Raw genomic sequence first — 19,748 nt, forward strand, 5'->3', positions numbered from 1 at the left:
AAAACAATAAAACTTGGCAATTTTTGTTTCAGGAGTTACATTTATGAATAAACATTTGCTTCATAAAATTCAACTCCCATAACCATTAGTGATTTAAAGTTTATATAATATTTTGTGTAACATGTCCTGACCTAGGTAGATGAAAGCAGGTGAATATATAGATAAGTGATAGATTTCAGGAATCAAATGAAATCATTAGTCAATGAATCAATGGGTGTATAGACTGATGGATAAGTAGATGCTTATGGCAATATAAATAAGTGGGGAGGAAGATATATGGACAGGTAGATATACATATATATCATAAAGAAATTAATATGTAAGTTTTTACATTGTCTGCATATTGAACCTATACATACAAACAATTGTAACTGTTAGGAAAGTCATTGGATTTGGTAGAGTAAAAAATGTATAGTTTTAAATGAATTTCTTATAACTAAAGCCAGTAGAGTTTATGAATGTATGTAATGGTAACTAGAGAAATTAATTATTTAATTAATGTCAATGTGAAAAATCAAATTTTTAGATGACTCTCTGAAAATTATGAATACCATGCCTCTAAGTTAGATTATTCATATTTCATTCTAAATGATAACATGTGTTAAGACTAGGGTAAGAAGCATCATATGTGTTTTTCATATTAGGCTATGATTTTTGTACCTTTGTAGCAATATAATATAAAACATGCTAGAATTACAGCCAAATAAATGTCATCAGATATGTGAAAATTTGCATGTGCTCCTTAGTAAGTCATTAATTCCCCTTTGTCCAGTGTAGAAACACAGAAAAAAAGCACAATAGTAAATCAAATCTAAGACAAGGTCTAGACAGGTGTTGTTAAGTATAAATCTAAACAATATGTGAGTGAAAGAATATCCTAGTGACCATTCTATTGCCTCCACTGTCCCATATTCTCTATTACAAATAATTATGGTCAGTAATATATCATTGTCATAGTAATGAGACAAACTAAAACCATGAGGTACCAATTAATTTGTAAAAAATGAACCCAACAAGCAAGAGAATATTGTCTAATTTTATGATCTCTCTCTCTCTCAGTATATGTGTGTATATAGCCAGTCCTGGGTCTTGAATTCAGGGCCTCACTACTGTCCTTGAGCTTTTCTCAAGCCTACTGCTCTATCACTTGAGTCACAGCACTACTTCCAGCTTTTTCTGTATATATGGTACTGAGGAATGGAACCCATTCATGCTAGGCAAGCAGTCTACCACTAGGCCATGCTCCCACCCACTATGGTATATTTTTACCTGTAAGAGCCATTGCCTTAACCAAAACTGCACACAATTATATCATCATTTAACTTTTTTATTCACTTACATGGACTGTAAAGAATGCAAGAACTATATATGGGGATAAAAATATCTCTAGTAGATATGAGGTGAGAAATAATGACAAACTAGAAGCACTGGCCATTCTCACCCCAAATACCAATCTAATGTCAGTGCAGACAGCAGCCATTGAAGTGAGAAATAGAGTGAGAGAAATCAAATAAAGAAGTGACAGGAAGCCAGAAAACTAATGAAATATCCCCAGAAAAAATAAATTGAGGAGTGAAGTTTCTTCTGCTTCCTGTCTCCTTAAGCTGGGGGTGGGAAAACAAAATTCTCCAATTCTTCCAATTGTCTACTCCAGCATTAGGGCCTAATGCAAATCATAAACCCCAAACCAACTGTAGAAATCTATGAGGCTATATTTATCCCCTACTAAGAGAATATAACGGTAAATTATTATCTAAAGCTCACCACATCCTACCAGCAGCATGCTTCCATTTTGAGTTCAAACTTGCTATCAGGACTAAACTGTACCAGAGATGAAGATCAATAACAGCTTCATGACTGGCAGGACATTTTGCTATAAAACTTAACTATGAATCAGTCAACAGATCATATGGACAGGGGACTGTTTGGTAGAACAGAATCTTAGGTAAATTCTAGTAGTTTCAGAAAACAACTGTGTTTGATAGAGAGATAGGGATTTCTACCTATCCACCAAACCAAGCTCAACAGACACATGTCAGAGCAGAGTTTTAGAAAGCTGAAAAAAGGCTAGAGATGAGAAATGGGACTTTCTCACCGCCAAGGCACACTCAGAAAAGTCACTGCTTCGTGGTGAGTATTGTTCGCCTTAAATAGCAGCAGTGGGTGGGCCGGAGGTTTGGCCTAGTGGTAGAGTGCTTGCCTAGCATGCACGAAGACCGGGGTTCGATTCCTCGGTACTGCTGAGGCTCAAGTGGTAGATCTCTAGCCTTGAGAAAGTCCAAGGACAGTGCTCACACCCTGAGCTCAAGCCCAGGACTGGCAAAAACAAATAGCAGCAGTGGAAAGGCATAAAAGTGTCACAAGGCACTTTTCCAAACATTTCAAACCTAGAAAGACAGTCATTCTGAACATTTGACAGTGAAGAAGCCCAAGGACACCTCCTAGGTCAGCCCAAATTTAGTAGTTGCTTAGACTGGTAAGTAGGAAATATGTCATTTTTTCGTAACGTCACTCTTACTGTCTAGAAGAGAATTGCACAGCTGGAAAAGATGCTAGAGCAGTCTTGAAACATTGAATAAGATACCTGTGAATTATTTGCTGACCTTGAAACATTGAATAAGATACCTGTGAATTATTTGCTGACCTGAGACTACTTACTGGCTAGATGTACAGATTTCTGAGGAAGACAGAAACTTGAACATTTTTAATGAATATGACCTCCACTGCTTACTCATCCCATACATATAGGTATATAATATATATATGAAAATGTAAAACACATACTTTATATTATATAAGTCTTTGTTACTGTTGTATTTGCATAATTTTAATTTTTCATAGTTTCTCATTAGCCTCTTCTATTAGACCTAGCCCCCACTTCTTCCTTCCCTGAAGAACCAAACACTAAGTGTAATTCAGTAAAGTAATCCCCTTCTTATTACCACCTGAGTTAACTAAGGTTTTCCTACTCCATGAAGACTCATCTTCACTTTTTGATTCATCTAATGACATTGGAGCAAAAGTGGTAAGTAGTCTTCATCAGGAATTACCACAAGCACAAGGTTGTGGTTTATCAGCTGCAGTAGTTTATAGCCATGCTTATCAACCTGAATGGAAAACAGTTCCACACACCAATCTGTGAACTCTGAAACTAAATATTTGATACTTTTGACTATTAAGTTATTGGGATTTGTCTTTCTACCATACTAATAGAGACGTAAACATCAGAATCCAGTTACTCAATCTTAAGCAGTCTACAAGAGGCACCAATAGGACACAAGAGATTAAAATCTTCACAAATCTTGGTTTCAAATGCACAAATGCCAGCAAAAACAAAAACAAAAAAAACTAAGCACATCTAGGATTCCCCTAGTAAAGAATCATAGTAGCTCAAAAACCATGTACATGTGGCCATACAGTTTGAGGCTAGGCAAATGAACAACTGATTATTATTCTTAATGTACTATGGGAAGTTATTTCTTTTCTCTTTTTCCCCTTTATGGTTTACCTCATGTTGTTACTGTATCTGACTTTGTTACCTGGTATATTTTTTATAGGTTTATTTGTTCATTCGAAATAAGGAAGGGAAGAAGAAAAGCAAGATGATTGAGAGGGAGCAGGGAGAGGAAAAGTGGGAGAAAAACATGGGAAGTAGTATCAATGTTCAATTAATGTACCCACTATCTGATGAATGTAACTATAACCATCTATGTCACCCTGACAATAACATACAATAAAATTAATGATAATCATTAAATTAATGGGAACAAGCATGTTTCTCTCAAAAGCCAACAACTCTAATAAAGCACTCAAGTGATAGTAAAGAGACAGAAATCTCAATGAGCTCAATAGAACAAAGGCAAAAGTAGTCAATGAAAAAGCCGGGCACAGTGTCTCAAGCCTGTAATCTTAGCTATTCTGGAGGCTGATATCTGAGGATCTTGGTTTAAAGCCAGTACGGCACTAAAGATCTGAGACTCTTATCTCCAATTAATCACTAGGAAAGGGGATGAGAGGATGTGGCTTAAGGGATAGGGAGGAAACCTTGAGCTGCTGAGCTCAGAGACAACGCCCAGACCCAGGGGTAGGGTGGTAGCCTTGAGCTGTAAAGAGCTCAGGGACAGCACAAGACCCATTGTTCAAGCCCCACGACCCACAAAAAAAATAGTCAATGAAACTAATTTTATTTAGACACCTGAATAAATTGAAGAACATACAATCAAACAACTAGAGAATTGAAAATTGGGAGATACAAGTTTAACACTAAGAATTCAAACTGATCATTGAAACAAAGCAGTATAGGATATAAACAAGGAAAACAATAGCAATATTAAAACCTTGAAAAAAGTCAAATTTAGAAGTGAAGAGCTCAAGTCCCAAAGACAAAACTCAATAAAAGCTAAGAAAAAAACACATTAAAGGGGCTGGGAGTTTGGCCTAGTGGTAAGAGTGCTTGCCTAGCATGCACGAAGACCAGGGTTCGATTCCTCAGCACTCCACATACATAGAAAAAGCCAGAAGTGGTGCTGTGGCTCAAGTGATACAGTGCTAGCCTTGAGAAAGCCCAAGGACAATGCTCAGGCCCTGAGCTCAAGCTACAGGACTTGCAAAAAAAAAAAAAAAACACATTAAAAACAGCCTATTAAGGGCTGGGAGTTTAGCCTACTGGTAGAGTGCTTGCCTAGCATGCATGAAGACCTAGGTTCAATTCCTCGGTACCACATACATAGAAAAAAGCCAGAAATGGTGCTGTGGCTCAAGTGGGAGAGCTCTAGCCTTGAGAAAGCCCATGGACAGTGCCCAGGCCCTGAGTTCAAGGCCCAGGACTGACAAAAAAAAACATATTAGTTGTTGAAAATAAAGCAGAAAAATTAGACCAAATAGTCGAAGACATTAAAACAGCAAGATTATTTACACTCCATCAGAAGATCAAACAAACCTATGAAATACAGCATAACTGAATCAAAAGAATTGAAGGCTGCAAGAAACATAATTTGCTGACACACATGAACACAGGATACAGTGAAGTAATGGAAAAAGACTTTCCAATAGTATGGACCCCCCCCCAAAAAAAACAGGCAGGATTGTATCTCATAAAATAGACTTCAAACTAAAATCAGAATACAAGAAAGTCATTTATATTAAAAGGAACAATCCATGATAAGGAAATTACAATTGTAAATAGATATGCACCAAATACTGGCACTTCTAGATTCTTCAAACAAATACTTCCGGATTTATAAGCATCAATAGATTATATCACAATAAGAATGGGAAACATTCTTATACTCTCACCAATAAATAGGAAAAATATTACAAAGAAACCTCACAATTAAATGACAATATAAACCTAATTAGAAAGGTAGAATCTAAAATTAACAATAAAAAAATCAGTAGCTTTTCTGCATACCAACAATGAAAGAAATCAGGAAAATTATTTCATTCCCAGTATCCCTCCCCCCAAATAACAAAATACCAAGGTATTAACAAACAAGGAAGTGAAAAACATCCACAATGAAACTATTAAACCCTGAAGAAAAAAATTGAAAATGAGCACAAAATACATAAAGACATCCCATGCTTATGGAATGTCAGAATTATTATCATGAAAATGGTAATACTGCCATAATCACTGTACAAATTTAATATGATACCATAAACATTCTAATATTTTTCACAAAATTTCAGAAACCAATTTAACTTGCATATTAGGTATATAAAATACCTTTAATGGGAAGGGAATACAGTCATTATATTCAATGAATTCTGTATGGTATTAAGAAAATTGAGGAAGAAATGATGAAAGGGATGAATGATGAAAGGCATTCATCAAGATGTGTTGTATTTATAACCTGATAGATTGAATGGTAACTCCATTACACAAATGCTTAAAAATAATATATAACCAAGTGCTGGTGGCTCATGCCTGTAATCCTAGCCCTCCAGAAAACTGAGATCTTAGGATCACCATTCAAAGCCAGCCTTTGCAGGAAAGGCTGCAATTACCACAAAATTCCAGAAGCAGAGCTGTTGCTCAAAGAGTAGAGCACTAGCCTTGAGCAGAAAAGCTAAGGGACAGTGCCCAGGCCCTGAATTCAAGCCTCATAACCAGCACCTAAAATAATAATAATTTAAACTAAAATATAATTTTAAAGATCTTGAATAGAAAAAATCATTCTAAGTTAAAAAAGGTACCATAGGAACTATTTCAATACCAGATTAATACTGTAAAGCCATAAAAAAAATCACCTTAATGCTGCCACAAATACAAACCCAAGCATCAATGAGACAGTCTAGACAGCTGACGAGTAAAACCATGCCCTGATAGTTAACTGATCCAAGAATATAATGGAGAAAAGACAGTTTATCCAATAAACGATTCTTGGAAAAAAATCAACTCCAATTGGATCACAGAACTGAAAATATGATATGAAACTACAAATTTACTGCAAACAAAATGTAGAAAATACCCTAAAACATAAAATCACAGATAAATATTTTCTGAATAGAACTTCAGTTGCCCAGAATACAGGAGCAAACATTCACACATGGACCAATCTTTATACTGCAAAAGAACCACCAAAACCAAGACACAATCTGCAGAATGGGACAAAATATTTGCTGGTTCTTAAACAGATAAAGGATTAATATCAATAAGATACAAAGAAGCAAAAAAGCAATAAATTGAGTATTTCAGTTTAAAATGTGTAAGTAAATGTAATAGACAACTCTCACAATAATTACAAATGGCTAATAGGTAAAAGAAGAAAAGTTCAACATCCTTACCATAAAAGAAATGCATGAGGAGGAGTATCAGTGTTCCAGAAGTAATGCACCCACTGCCTGATGAATGTAACTGTAACCTCTTGGTACATTACCCCAATAAAATACAATAAAAAAGCAATGCAAATCAAAACCATTCAGAATGGCAACCATCATCAGTATGATCATCCCTGAAAAGACTGAAAATGTTTGTCTATTTACAATTTTATTAGAAAAATATTAAAACTTGCATGCTAATACTAACCATGAATAATACAAAAGAGTGATCACCCAAACCTTTCTGAGGGTTTTAAACCCCAAATCTTAATTGAAACTATCCAACAATGAAATTCTGGTCTTACAACTACTCTCCAGCTTCGTCATTTGTTCATATAAAGTTCTAAGTCTTGATCATTGGCATACCTAGTTTTCTTATGTTTCTACCTAAAATCTTTAAATTCTTGTCTTACTGTCCTTTCAAACAGAAATGATAGTCTTTTTTTAAGTGATGGATGATCTCTATTCCTAAACATACACCATGTTGTTTTACATCTCCCCATATGCATATACTCTTTGTTTTACTTGGATTGCTAATCCCTTACCTGTATTTTTCCTAGCATCTTGCAATTCCAATTTTAATAGTCACATAGATCATCACTGAAGTATGTTAAATTTTTTCACATAGTTGAAAATCCTTTGTGCAGGTAGTTATTATAGTGTTTTAAATAATTTTTCCCCAAGACTACATTGAGTGTACATACCAAGCATGGTTACTTGTGAGAAATAGAGAGTAATATAGCATCTAGTTTCACACTCATGGAGTTACAGAATAGAAAAGATGAAAGTCATTCAAAAAATAATAGTGCAAACATTTCTAATCATAGTTTTATATACTATGAGAAGATGCATAGAAGAAAAAACACATACTCTTACACACACACACACACACACACCACATATTCACACACTTTCTACAATATTCACATACACTCTACAGAATAGAGTCTGGAACATTAATAAGAAGAGAAAGCTAGTGTTCACATGGAGAGAAAAATGTAAAATACAGCTTGAAGATTCTGAAATGTGGTGTGATCGATTAGCTTTATATTTCCCATCTACAAAGCTATTATTTCTGTGATCCATGGAATGATTCATGACACATTATAAGCTATTAGTGATCAATATTTATGACTAAATATATAATCCTTTTAAATGGTAGGTAAGTATCACCAAATCAAATCAGATAACTTCACCCTTGGAGGAGTAAGACTAAATAACCACGCATCACCACAGACATGTAGATCCCTCCTGCAATGTGCCCTGTTCTTTTCCAGTATTTTGCCACTTGTGAATACACAGGCATCATGAAGTATTTAGCTCACCCTTTCAAATTAAGGTGTACCATTCTGTTCTGCAACAAAGCATATCAATGTAATCCTGTAATCTCAGGGGATGGGAGGGTGAGAGATACTTGGACATAGCTCTAAGAGGCAATGTGATTTGAAGACAATGAAAAGTAAAAGGGAATTCAGAAAGTTCCATAATAACATCCATAATCATGCACATGCCCCAGGTCACAGCACAGTGTTTAAGCAAATTCAATAATATAGCAAAGATGGATTGAGGCAAGAAGAACTGGGACAACTTCTCTTCTGCAGCTCAAATAGACTCAACTACACACTACTTCTTACCCAGCAGAGAGAAGAAAACACTTTTTGGTCAAGCCAGGTGCAATGGCTCATGCCTGTAATTCTAGCTACCGAAGAGGCTGATATCTGAGGATCAAAGTTCAAAGCCAGCCCAGGCAATACAAAGCAAAGCCTAGAGACTCTTCTCTCTAATTAATCGCTAGAAAACTGGAAGTGACACTGTGGTTCAAGTGTAGGGTGTTCGCCTTGAGCTGAAGAGCACAGGGACAGAGCCGAGGTCAGAGTTCAGGCCCTATGACCCCCAAAAACAAAAGCAATTTTTTGGTCAAATTCCTTGAATTTGTAAAAAAACAGGACTGGACAAAATTGGCAGGTTTGTTACAGTAGGCCCACTTATACTCCGTGTGTATATAAAATAGGTATAGAATATCTCTATAATATTGCCAGTGCTGTGATCAAATCATAATAGTATACTTCTTTTTTGTATGTTTTCTTGCTTTTTAAAGATAGTTTCTCACTACATGGCTCAGGCCGGCCTCTAACTTACTATCTTCCTGACAATCTCCTGAATGCTGGGATTACCATTACACCTGGGAAATTCAATATCTTCTTGTATAGGAGTAGTAAAACACTTGAATTTGTCATGCATTTTAGATTTCTGTCTGTGTTTGCATCATTTCTTCCCTGGGATAAAACTCTCAACCAGACTTGAAATTCAAGTCTCAGATTAGGGTTAACTTTGAGAAGCTATCTCTGACTTTTCCAGCTGCATTTGCACACACTTACTACCTGGGTCTACACATTACCATATGTTAATTTATATCCTGACAATTGTGGTGCTGCATTACAGAGGCCTTTCTTATGATAATCTAATATTTTTAGGAATGGAAAGGATATATTTCTATAGCATTTCTGTTATACAAATATTTCCAAAGAACATGTCCTGAATAATCTTTACTAAAATCCAAGCTATTGGATAAAAAGTGAAAATTCATTTTATGTCATTTCCTCCCAATTGATTTGTTACATTTTTATTTAAAAAATTATTAGCATATATTCATTGTGCAAGGGAGTATTGTAAAATTTTATTGTGAAATATATGAGTTCTGATTAAACTTATTCTCTTTTGCCAGGTGTGGTGGCTCATGCCTGTAATCCTAGCTACTCAGGAGGCTGAGTTCTGAGGATCACAGTTCAAAGCCAGTCCCCAAAGTACGCAGCCAGCCCGTGAGACTCTTATCTTCAGTTAATCACCAAGTGTCACTGTGGCTCAAGGGGTAGGGCAATAGTGTTGAGCTGAAGAGTTCATTGACAGCACTCAGGCCCAGAGTTCAAGTCCCAGCGAATAAACAAACAAACAAATTTATCCTTTGTATTGCTGTTCCTTATGCTCTTCTTTCTTAAACAATTTTTAACAGATTTCATTTTTTTATTTCTTTAATTCTTCATAACTGCTTTGACTGCATTCCCTGTTCTCAGTGGTATGTAACACTCCAACAGAGAGTATAATTTTTGTCATTCATTTTATTTATGTGTATTAATTGTAAGGGTTTTTACTATGACATTTTAAATGTGCTCATATTATATTTTAACTACAATAACTTCCTCTCTTACAGTCTCTTTCCATATCCTCCTATTGGTCAACAGCTTTCAAGGAGAATCCTTGAAATCCATCTTCTACACAGTTTAAATGCAATATGTGTATGTTTACTCCCACATATGTGTATGCATGTCAAAAATAGATGTGTCCTTTAGATATGCCTTCAGGAAAGGAGTGAAAGCATACAAGTTTGGGCTTTTTGAGTTTGGATTACCTCATTCTATATCATGATCTACAAATGACATGATTATATTTTCCTTATGTCTGTGTAATATTCATTGGCATACATATAGTATATTTTCTTTATCTATTCATCTTTGTCAAACGGGACTATACTAAAGTTTTTAATTTGATTTTATTGTCAGGTTAATGTACAAAGGGGTTACAGTTTACATACATAAGATAGTGAATACATTTCTTCTAGAACATTGTTGCCCCCCCATTTTTCTCCCACTTTCCCTACCCCCAACCCTCCCCCAAGTTGTAAAGTTCATTTCCAACATATTGTCTTGTAATTATCAACATTACATTGGTTTACCTTTTGTCCTTTGTCCCATTATTTTGTTGTTCCACTTCCCTTTCCTAATTCAAATAAATGCAGATTTAAATATTTCTCTGCAGCAAAAGAAATAATTAGAAGAGAAAACTTACTGAATGGGAGAAAAACTACCAACTACTCAATACATAAATAGTAATATTTCAGTAAGAATGGCAATCAAGATTGGGATGAGAATAGAAAGGAACTGCCAGGCACCAGTGGCTCACTCCTGTGTTCCTAGCTACTTGGGAGGCTGAGATCTGAGGATAACAGTTCAAAGTCAGCCCACGCAGGAAAGTCTGTGAGACTCTTATCTCCATTTTACCACCAGAAAACCAGAAGTGACACTGTGGCTCAAGATATAGAGTGCTAGCCTTGAGTTAAAGAGCTCAGGAAATATGCCCAGGCCCATTGTTCAAGCCTCAGATCAACAAAAACCAAAGAAAAGAGGGAGAGAGAGAGAGAGAGAGAGAGAGAGAGAGAGAGAGAGAGAGAGAGAGAGAGAGAGAGAGAGAGAGAGAGAGAGAGAGAGAGGGAGAGAGAGAAACTTTTATACTCTATTGCTGAGAATGCAAACAAGTTAAACTGCTGTACAAATCAGTATTGAGGTTCCTGACAGCTAAAAGAATCCTACTTTATGACCCTGACATACCACTAATGGACACATACCAAAGGGATACAAATCCGTATTCAAGAAAAATATCTACAGCTCATGCCGCTATCTACTTGAGAGCTGAGATCTGAGAATCAAAGTTGGAAGCCAGCCCCAGTGGAAAAGTTCATGAGATTTTTTTATTTTTATAATAGATTTATTTTAAATTAACTTTATTTTATTCCTTTTATTTCAAATTTTTCTGCTTGCTTTTTCTTTTTTTTTAATTATAAAAGTGGTATACAGCGTACTTTCAATTATGTAAGTCAGGTAATGAATACATTTCTTTTTGAACAGTGTGACCTCTTCCATTGGCTTCTCCCAATTTTTCTTTCCTGAACCCCCCCCCACCAAGCTGTATACTTCATTTCCAACATAGCATCTAGTAAGTACCACTGCTGAATTAGTTCATCCTTTTTTTTTACTGTAATATATAAAGGGGTTACAGTTATATTTGCCAGATAGTAGGTGCATTAGTTCCCACACACTGATACCCCTTCTCAGTTTTTGTCCCCATTTCCCTGCTCCACTCCCTCCCAATCATTTTTCCCCCTTCCCTTTCCTATTTTAAATAAACAACATATATATATATATGTACACACAATATGCTAGGTAACAGAGTCAGATACTGTAACAATATGAGATTAACCAAAAGGCAAAAAAAAAGAGAAGAGAAATGACATAATACATTAAGAACAACAACACACAAGATAAAGCTCTTGTTCAAGGCCAGAGGTGAAGTTGCAGTTCAAGTGGTTGAGTGCCAGCATTGAATAAAATAAAAAAGCTAATGGATTGAGCCCTGGAACTAAATTCCAGCTCCAATACACAAACACACAATACAGGCAGGCAGGCAGGCAGGCAGGCAGGCAGGCAGGCAGGCAGGAAGGAGGGAGGGAGGGAGGGAGGGGGGAGGGAGGGAGGGAGGAAGGGAAGGGAGGGAGGGAGGGAGGGAAGGAAGGAAGGAAGGAAGGAAGGAAGGAAGGAAGGAAGGAAGGAAGGAAGGAAGGAAGGAAGGAAGGAAGGAAGGAAAAAGATAAAAAGAAACTATAGCTCTACAGCTCACTTAGGTAACTTTTGAAAGCAAACGAAGTAACACAAGATAGTTTCTCTCTCAAAGTAAAACATGACTTGGTTAAAAAAAATACTGAAGCCATAAAGAAAACTAACTGGATGCTAGTGACTTCTGTCTGTAATCCTGGCAACTAGAAGGCTGAGGGAAAGAAAAAGAAAGGAAAAAAAGGAAGGAAGGAAGGAAGGGAAGAAGGAAGGAAGGAAGGAAGGAAGGAAGGAAGGAAGGAAGGAAGGAAGGAAGGAAGGAAGGAAGGAAGGAAGGAAGTGAGGGAGGGAGGCAGGGAGGGAAGGAAGAGAAGCAAGGAGAGAGAGAGAGAGAGACAGACAGACAGACAGAGACAGAGAGAGAGACAGAGAGAGACAGAGAGAGAGACAGAGAGAGAGACAGAGAGAGAGACAGAGAGAGAGACGGAGAGAGAGAGGGAGGGAGGGAGGGAGGGAGGGAGGGAGGGAGAGGGAGGGAGGGAGGGAGGGAGAGGAGGGAGGGAGGGAGGGAGAGAGAGAGAGAGAGAGAGAGAGAGAGAGAGAGAGAGAGAGAGAGAGAGAGAGAGAGAGACACAGGAGGGAGGGAGGGAGGAGGCCAGGTACCAGTGGCTCATGCCTGTAATCCTAGATTACTACTCAGGAGGTTGAGATCTGAGGGTCACAGTTCAAAGCCAGCCTGGACACAAGAAGTCTGTGAGACTGTAATTAAGCAGCAGAAAACCAGAAGTGGCATTGTGACTCAAGAGGTAGAGCACTAGCCTTGAGCTGAAGAGCTCAGAGACAACTCCCAGGTCCAGAGCTCAAGCCCCACAACACACTAAACAATGAAAAAAAAAGAGAGAGAAAGAAAGAAGAAATAGGGGCCGGGAGTTTGGCCTAGTGGTTAAAGTGCTTGCCTAGCATGCATGAAGACCCAGGTTCGATTCCTCGGTACCACATACATAGAAAAAAAAAGCCGAAAGTGGTGCTGAGGCTCAAGTGGTAGAGCTCTAGCCTTAGGAAAGTCCAAGGACAGGGTTCAGGCCCTGAGCTCAAGCCCAGGACTGGCAAAAAAAAAAAAGAAAGAAGAAATAAAGGGTGAAGAAAGGAATTGAGGGAGGGAGGGAGGGAGGGAGGAAGGAAGGAAGGAAAGAAGGAAGGAAGGAAGGAAGGAAGGAAGGAAGGAAGGAAGGAAGGAAGGAAGGAAGGAAGGAAGGAGTCTGCATACACATGTTAGTAAAGCGCTTCACAATATTAATTCTGAAATATTTCAAGAGATAATATTTGGGGTGGAGGAGAGGGAAAGGATAATAAAAATATGAGAAAGGGTTATCAAGGATTGATTATCCTTACAGTAAAATACATTAAAAAGAAAGAAAGACTCTTTGAAATAGTATCCCTCAAAGAGCTATAGCTTTAAATCTCTAATTCTGATAATTACCTAAGATTTCCCTTCCTTCTTTCCTTCCTTCCTTCCTTCCTTCCTTCCTTGCTTCCTTCCTTCCTCTTGCTTGCTTGCTTGCTTGCTTTGTCCTAGGGCTTAAACTAGAGGTCTTGTCCCTGTCCCTGAGTTTTATTACTCTACGACTTGAGCCACAAATCTACCTCCAGGTTTTGTGGTCATTTGGAGATAAGAATTTCACATGGGGCTAGGAGTTTGGCCTGTGGTAGAGTGCTTGCCTAGCATTCATGAAGACCCGGGTTTGATAACTCAGTACCACACACATGGAGAAAAGGATCGAAGTGGTGCTGAGGCTCAAGTGGTAGAGCTCTAGTCTTGAGAAAGCCCAATGACAGGGCACAGGCCCTGAGTTCAAGCATCATGACTGGCAAAAAAAAAGAAAAGAATTTCACAGATGTTCTTGTCCAGGCTGTCTTTGAAACACAGTCCTTAGATCTCAGCCTCCAGAGTAGCTAGAATTGAATGTATGAGCCACCAGCACTAGGTTGTATTTTGGTTTCTTTAATAAATTTGTAGGAAATACAAAATTTATTGTGAATATAAGGCAGTTTTATCTTACATCTTGCTAACTTATACACCCTTCTTACAAAATGATGAGAAAAGTAATACAGAGTAGTTCACTAACATACTCCAAACCACAGACCTAGCAAATCATGTAGAATTTGATTTCTATCAGGCAATCATACTTCACTGAGGATGGAGGCTCTCAGTGCACCTTCAGGCCTTTGGGAAATGAGCTTATGTTTATGTACATGCATCACAGATGATTTTGGAAGTCTGGTAAATCCTGAACTCTTTCCCATGAATTCTCTCAAACACAGGATAAAATATATAGGCACCTAGCCAGGCACCTATAATCCAAAGCCAGCCCAGAAGGAAGGTCCTTAAGACTCTTATCTCCACTTAACCACTAAGTCTAAGTGGAAACAAAGTGGAGATGTGAGTCAAGTGAGAGAGCTAATCATGAGCAAAACAACATAGGGACAGCACACAGGTCATAAATTCAGACCCCAGAACCACCAAATACCCGCACGCACACACCACACACACACACACCCCCCCCCCCACACACACACACTCAGAGTGCCCCATAGCCCAAGAGTGAAAGAAATATAATTATCAAAGTATTTTGATACTGAATAAGATTTGGCAGAAATACTAAAATAATGTTGACCCTTAACAATAGTGTCAGAAATCTGTATGTTTTCATGTCATATTTGTGATAATATCAAATCACAAGTACTTATCATTTTGTTAGAATTTGAAATTGAAAAAAATGATAAATTTCAATTAGGAATTAGTAAAAGATTTAATTTATAAGTTCACAGACATGAGTTTTGCTCATAGTTCTCTTAATAGTCTCTGATCCATGGTTTTCACATTAAGTATATGCTCCACTTCTCATGCTTTTTTCATTTGCATTATGTTTAACAGATACATGTAAGCATAGAAACTGCACATGTTTATAGGATATCAAGTGATATTTGATATATGTATGTATTGTGTAATGTTTTAATTAGGTTAAACATATTGATCTCAAAGTTACTATGCCTTTCTTATCAAAACTTCAATCTCAGTTACTATTCTTCCATCATCTAAACTGTTTTTTTGTTGTTTTTGTTTTTGGTCAATTGTGGGGCTTGAACTCTGGGCATTGTCCCTAAGGTCTTCAGTTCAAGAAAAGTACTTTATCACTTGAGCCCAGCGTCACTTCTGCTTTTCTGGTGGTTAATTGGACTTTCATGCCCCGGCTGGCATGAAACCATGAACCTTAGATCTCAGCCTCCTGAGTACTGGGATTACAGGCATGAGCCACTGGCTCCTTTCTTCTAGTTCTTTGAAATGTTGTATACATTATCAGTATATATAGTCACCTGCCATTGCAGTGGCACACCAAAATTTCTTATTCCTATTAATGCTTAGAATCCATTGATAACGTACTTCTTCTCTCCCTCTTATGTGGCAAATGATTTACAAATGGGGAGCAATGATAGAAAATTACTGATAGAATTGATAAAGCTGTAGTCCATGAACTATTCTGTAATAGTGCAGACAATAACTTTAACACAGAAATGTACTTCTACCTCATTCCAGATCCTCAGCAAATGTATTATCCTTGTTTTTAAAATATTAACCCCTTTTCTGAAATGTTAGTCTTTAGTTCAAGAATGATTTCAATCATTTTTAATAGAGAGCTCAATACAGATAAGACACACGGATGAAGAAAATGTGTCATAAAAGTCTTATTCTATAGATTTTACGGTATAGCAGATGAAAATAAAGGTTTAATCAAAACTTTGAATGCGCCTAAGTAACCTACCATATTCACAGTTCCTCTCCACTATCCCCCTTCTTCTAGCTCTAATTCATCTTACTTCTCTGATGACAAAGTATAGTAAAAACCTAGGGTGCAGTCTAAGGAGGAATCAAAGGCAACTGAATGGAAAAGCAATCTTCACACAATGGAATATGTTACACATTGATGGCTAATTGAATATACTGTGCCAGTACAGAAACCTTATGCCATCTTAATGAAGGGGCAGAAAGAGTGCACTTCAGATTCAACTGATTCCCCTTGCATTCCTGGGTGGAGATTCAGTACTCATTTAAACATTCCTTTTAAATACTTTTTAAAACATTGTTACCCTCCTCCCACCATGCTCATTTTCTCCAACTGTCCCTCTTCGACTACTCTCAACACCCCCAACTTGTAAAGTTCATTTCCAAGATTGAGTCTACCACGTATTTTATTACAATGATTCATCCTTTTTTCACCATTTTACTTTCCCTTCCCCAAATCAGATAGCCTTAAACAAAAGATAAAACAGACAGAAATCAAAACAGTGAAAACAGGTCATAAATCAACAGAACAAAAAGAAAGAAAGAAAAAAGAAATACACAAAAAAGAAGAAAAAACTTCTTGTATTTATTTCTTCCAGTTCATGTCAATAAGCATTATTTTATATAGTCATATGCACATAGCTACTGAACTATTGTTACCCTGTGTTAAGAATACCCTAGATATAGGGTAGGGGTGGGGGGAGGGAAATGGGGATCAAGACATGAGAAAGGGTATCACTGTTTGTGAAGTAATGCACCTTCTATCTGGTGAATATAATGTAACCCTTCTATTAATTACAATAAAATATACAAAAAGAATATCCTAGATATATTCTAGTTATTACAGATGAGGGACACTGCACAGCCTATGTTTTGGGGGGTCTGGCTTGCTTCACGTAATAAAAGTTTTTCCAAGGTTTTCTATTTCCTTATAATTGTGACAATGTGATTCTTTCTGATAGAAGCATAGACTCCACTGTGTATATATGCCACATTTTCTTGAGCCATTCATCTACCTAGGGGCATCTGAGTTGATTCCATATCTTAGCTATGATTTTTTAAAATGCTGCAATTAACATGGTTGTGCTGGTAACTTTTTTTTTGCCAGTCCTGGGCTTGAGCTCAGGGCCTGAGCACTGTCCTTCGACTTTCTCAAGGCTAGAGCTCTACCACTTGAGCCTCAGCACCACTTCCGGCTTTTTTCTATGTATGTGGTACCAAGGAATCGAACCCGGGTCTTCATGCATGCTAGGCAAGCACTTTAACCACTAGGCCAAACTCCCGGCCCCTGTGCTGGTAACTTTTGTGTGGTCTTGCTTATGGCCTTTTGGTTAAATTCCCGAGTGGGATTGCAGGCTCATTAGGGGAGCTCTATGCTCAGTCTTTCGAGGAACCTCTATACTGCTTTTCAGAGGGACTGAACAAATTTACATTCCCACTAATAGTGCAGTAGTGTTCCCCTTTGTCCATATCCTCATGAAGAAGTTTTCTTGATAACGGCAATCCTAACTGGGGTGAGGTGAAAACTCATTTTTTCTATGTCCAGAAATATTGAACATTTTTTCATGTGTCTATTGGCCTTTGTATTTCATATTCAGAGAAATATCTTTCAAATGTTGATAGGGTTGTTGTTTATTAGGGGATTTTCTTTGAGGGGGCAAAATTATTTTAGCTACAAGTATATTTTAGATATGAGAGCCGTTTCTGATGTATAACTAGTAAAGATCTCCCAGTCTTTGGACTTTCTATTGATCCTTCTAGGTATGTCCTTTGCCATGCAGAAACTTCTCAATTTAATGCAACCCCATTTATCCATCCTTTCTTTGATTTGCTGTGTTTCTGGATCTTAGAAACCCTAGTGTTTTCTCTATTTCTTCTCCTATAATATTTTCAGAGTATCTGGTCTTATATTGATGTTTCTTATCCATTTAGAATTAATATTAGTAGGTTAATTTCTGGGCCTTTGATTCTATTCTATTGGTCCTCTGGCCTGTTCATTTGCCAGTACCAAGCTGTTTTTATAACAACGGCTTTGAAATAGTTTTAAGTTTGTTATTGATATTACTCCAGCACTGTTCTTCCTGAGAAGAATTGTTTTTGCTAGTCGGGGTTTTCTATTATTTCATATGAATTTTTGGATTGCTCCTTCTATATCACTGTAGAATATTGTTAGGATTTTGATGGGCATTGCATTGAATTTTAGATAACTTTGGGCAATATTGCCACTTAATTCTCTTATTTAATGGCTCTAATTTGAATAATTTCCACAATAATATTTTTCAATATTTTGAAATATGCAATTGATTATGTTTTTATAAATCTAGGTAGTGTTTCTATCTATAGGTAAAACATATTTGCTTATATAAAGCACTCTGTATAAAGTGATTAGATATATCATTATTTATTTTCCTGTTAACACTTTTAGTAAATCACATTTTGCAAGAATTTGAAGCATTCTCATTACTAACCATTTAAATGAGTAAACGATAAGACAAAAAATAGCAAGAGATGAAATACTCAAATGACACATCATACTTGTTTATTTAAAACTATTTGATTGTAAAAGATGCTGTCCTATTTCCTATAGTGGAATTATTGTTTTGCCTCTTTAATAAAATCATGAGACCTATTTCAATTTATTTTCTCAATTATCTTTATTATCATTAAGTAGTTGTACAAAGTTATTACTATTCAATGTCAGTTTATAAGTACTATTCAGCTTGATCATTATTTCCTTTTTCATTTTCTCCCCATCCCTTCCAACCCAATCCCTCTCACTAATTTTCCTAGTTTCATAGGATAAACGTTGAGAAACATGTATATTATAATACTTCTTCAGAAAAATATAGGCACACAAATGAAAGCATTAACTGTAGCAATATACCAAAATAATCACAGATCCCACACTAGATAAAAATTTACAAACTTTATTCACTGTAAACTTATGTCATTAAGTTCCATCTCTATTTCAGTAACTTCAATTTGTGTATATTCATGCAATACCAACAACAGCATTATGAATTCATATGAATACCATTAATACATTTTATATGTAAGGAACTGAGGACTAATAGTACTATAAAATTTTACTTAAGCTTCTACAAGTGGTGGGACTGGAATCCTACTCTAAACTGATACTAACTACTTATGGGACAAATGCCACTCAGGACAGACAGATTGTATACTTCAACAGGTTATCAGAAAGTGCCTGAGAGTATGTCTCAACAAATAACGACAAGATAATTGGCACTTCATGAGCAGAAACTCATATTAAGAAAAGAAAAGCTGGGCATAAGTGGCTCATGCCTGTAATCCCAGCTACTCAGAAGGCTGAGATCTGAGGATCATGGTTCAAAGCTAGCCCTGGCATGAAAGTCAGTGAGACTTTTATCTCCAATTAGCCACCAGAAAACCAGAAGTGGCACTGTGGCTTGAGTGGTAGAGCACTAGCCTTGAAATGAAAAGCTCATGGGCAGCACTCAGGGCCAGAGTTCACACCCCATGACCAACCAAAAAAAAGAAAGAAAGAAAAAGAAAAATTGGGGAAGAATGAAAACGAGGTTAAGAGTTTCTTATTTGATTTAAAAAGTTGGGCCAGGAGTTTGATCTAGTGGTTTAAGTGCTCGCCTAGCATGCATGAAAGACTGGAGTTCGATTCCTTGGTACCACATACATAGAAAAAAAGCTGGAAGTGGTGCTGAGGCTCA

Source organism: Megascapheus bottae, chromosome 2, assembly GCF_031878675.1.
Source record: "Megascapheus bottae isolate mThoBot1 chromosome 2, mThoBot2.hap1, whole genome shotgun sequence".
NCBI lineage: Eukaryota > Metazoa > Chordata > Mammalia > Rodentia > Geomyidae > Megascapheus > Megascapheus bottae.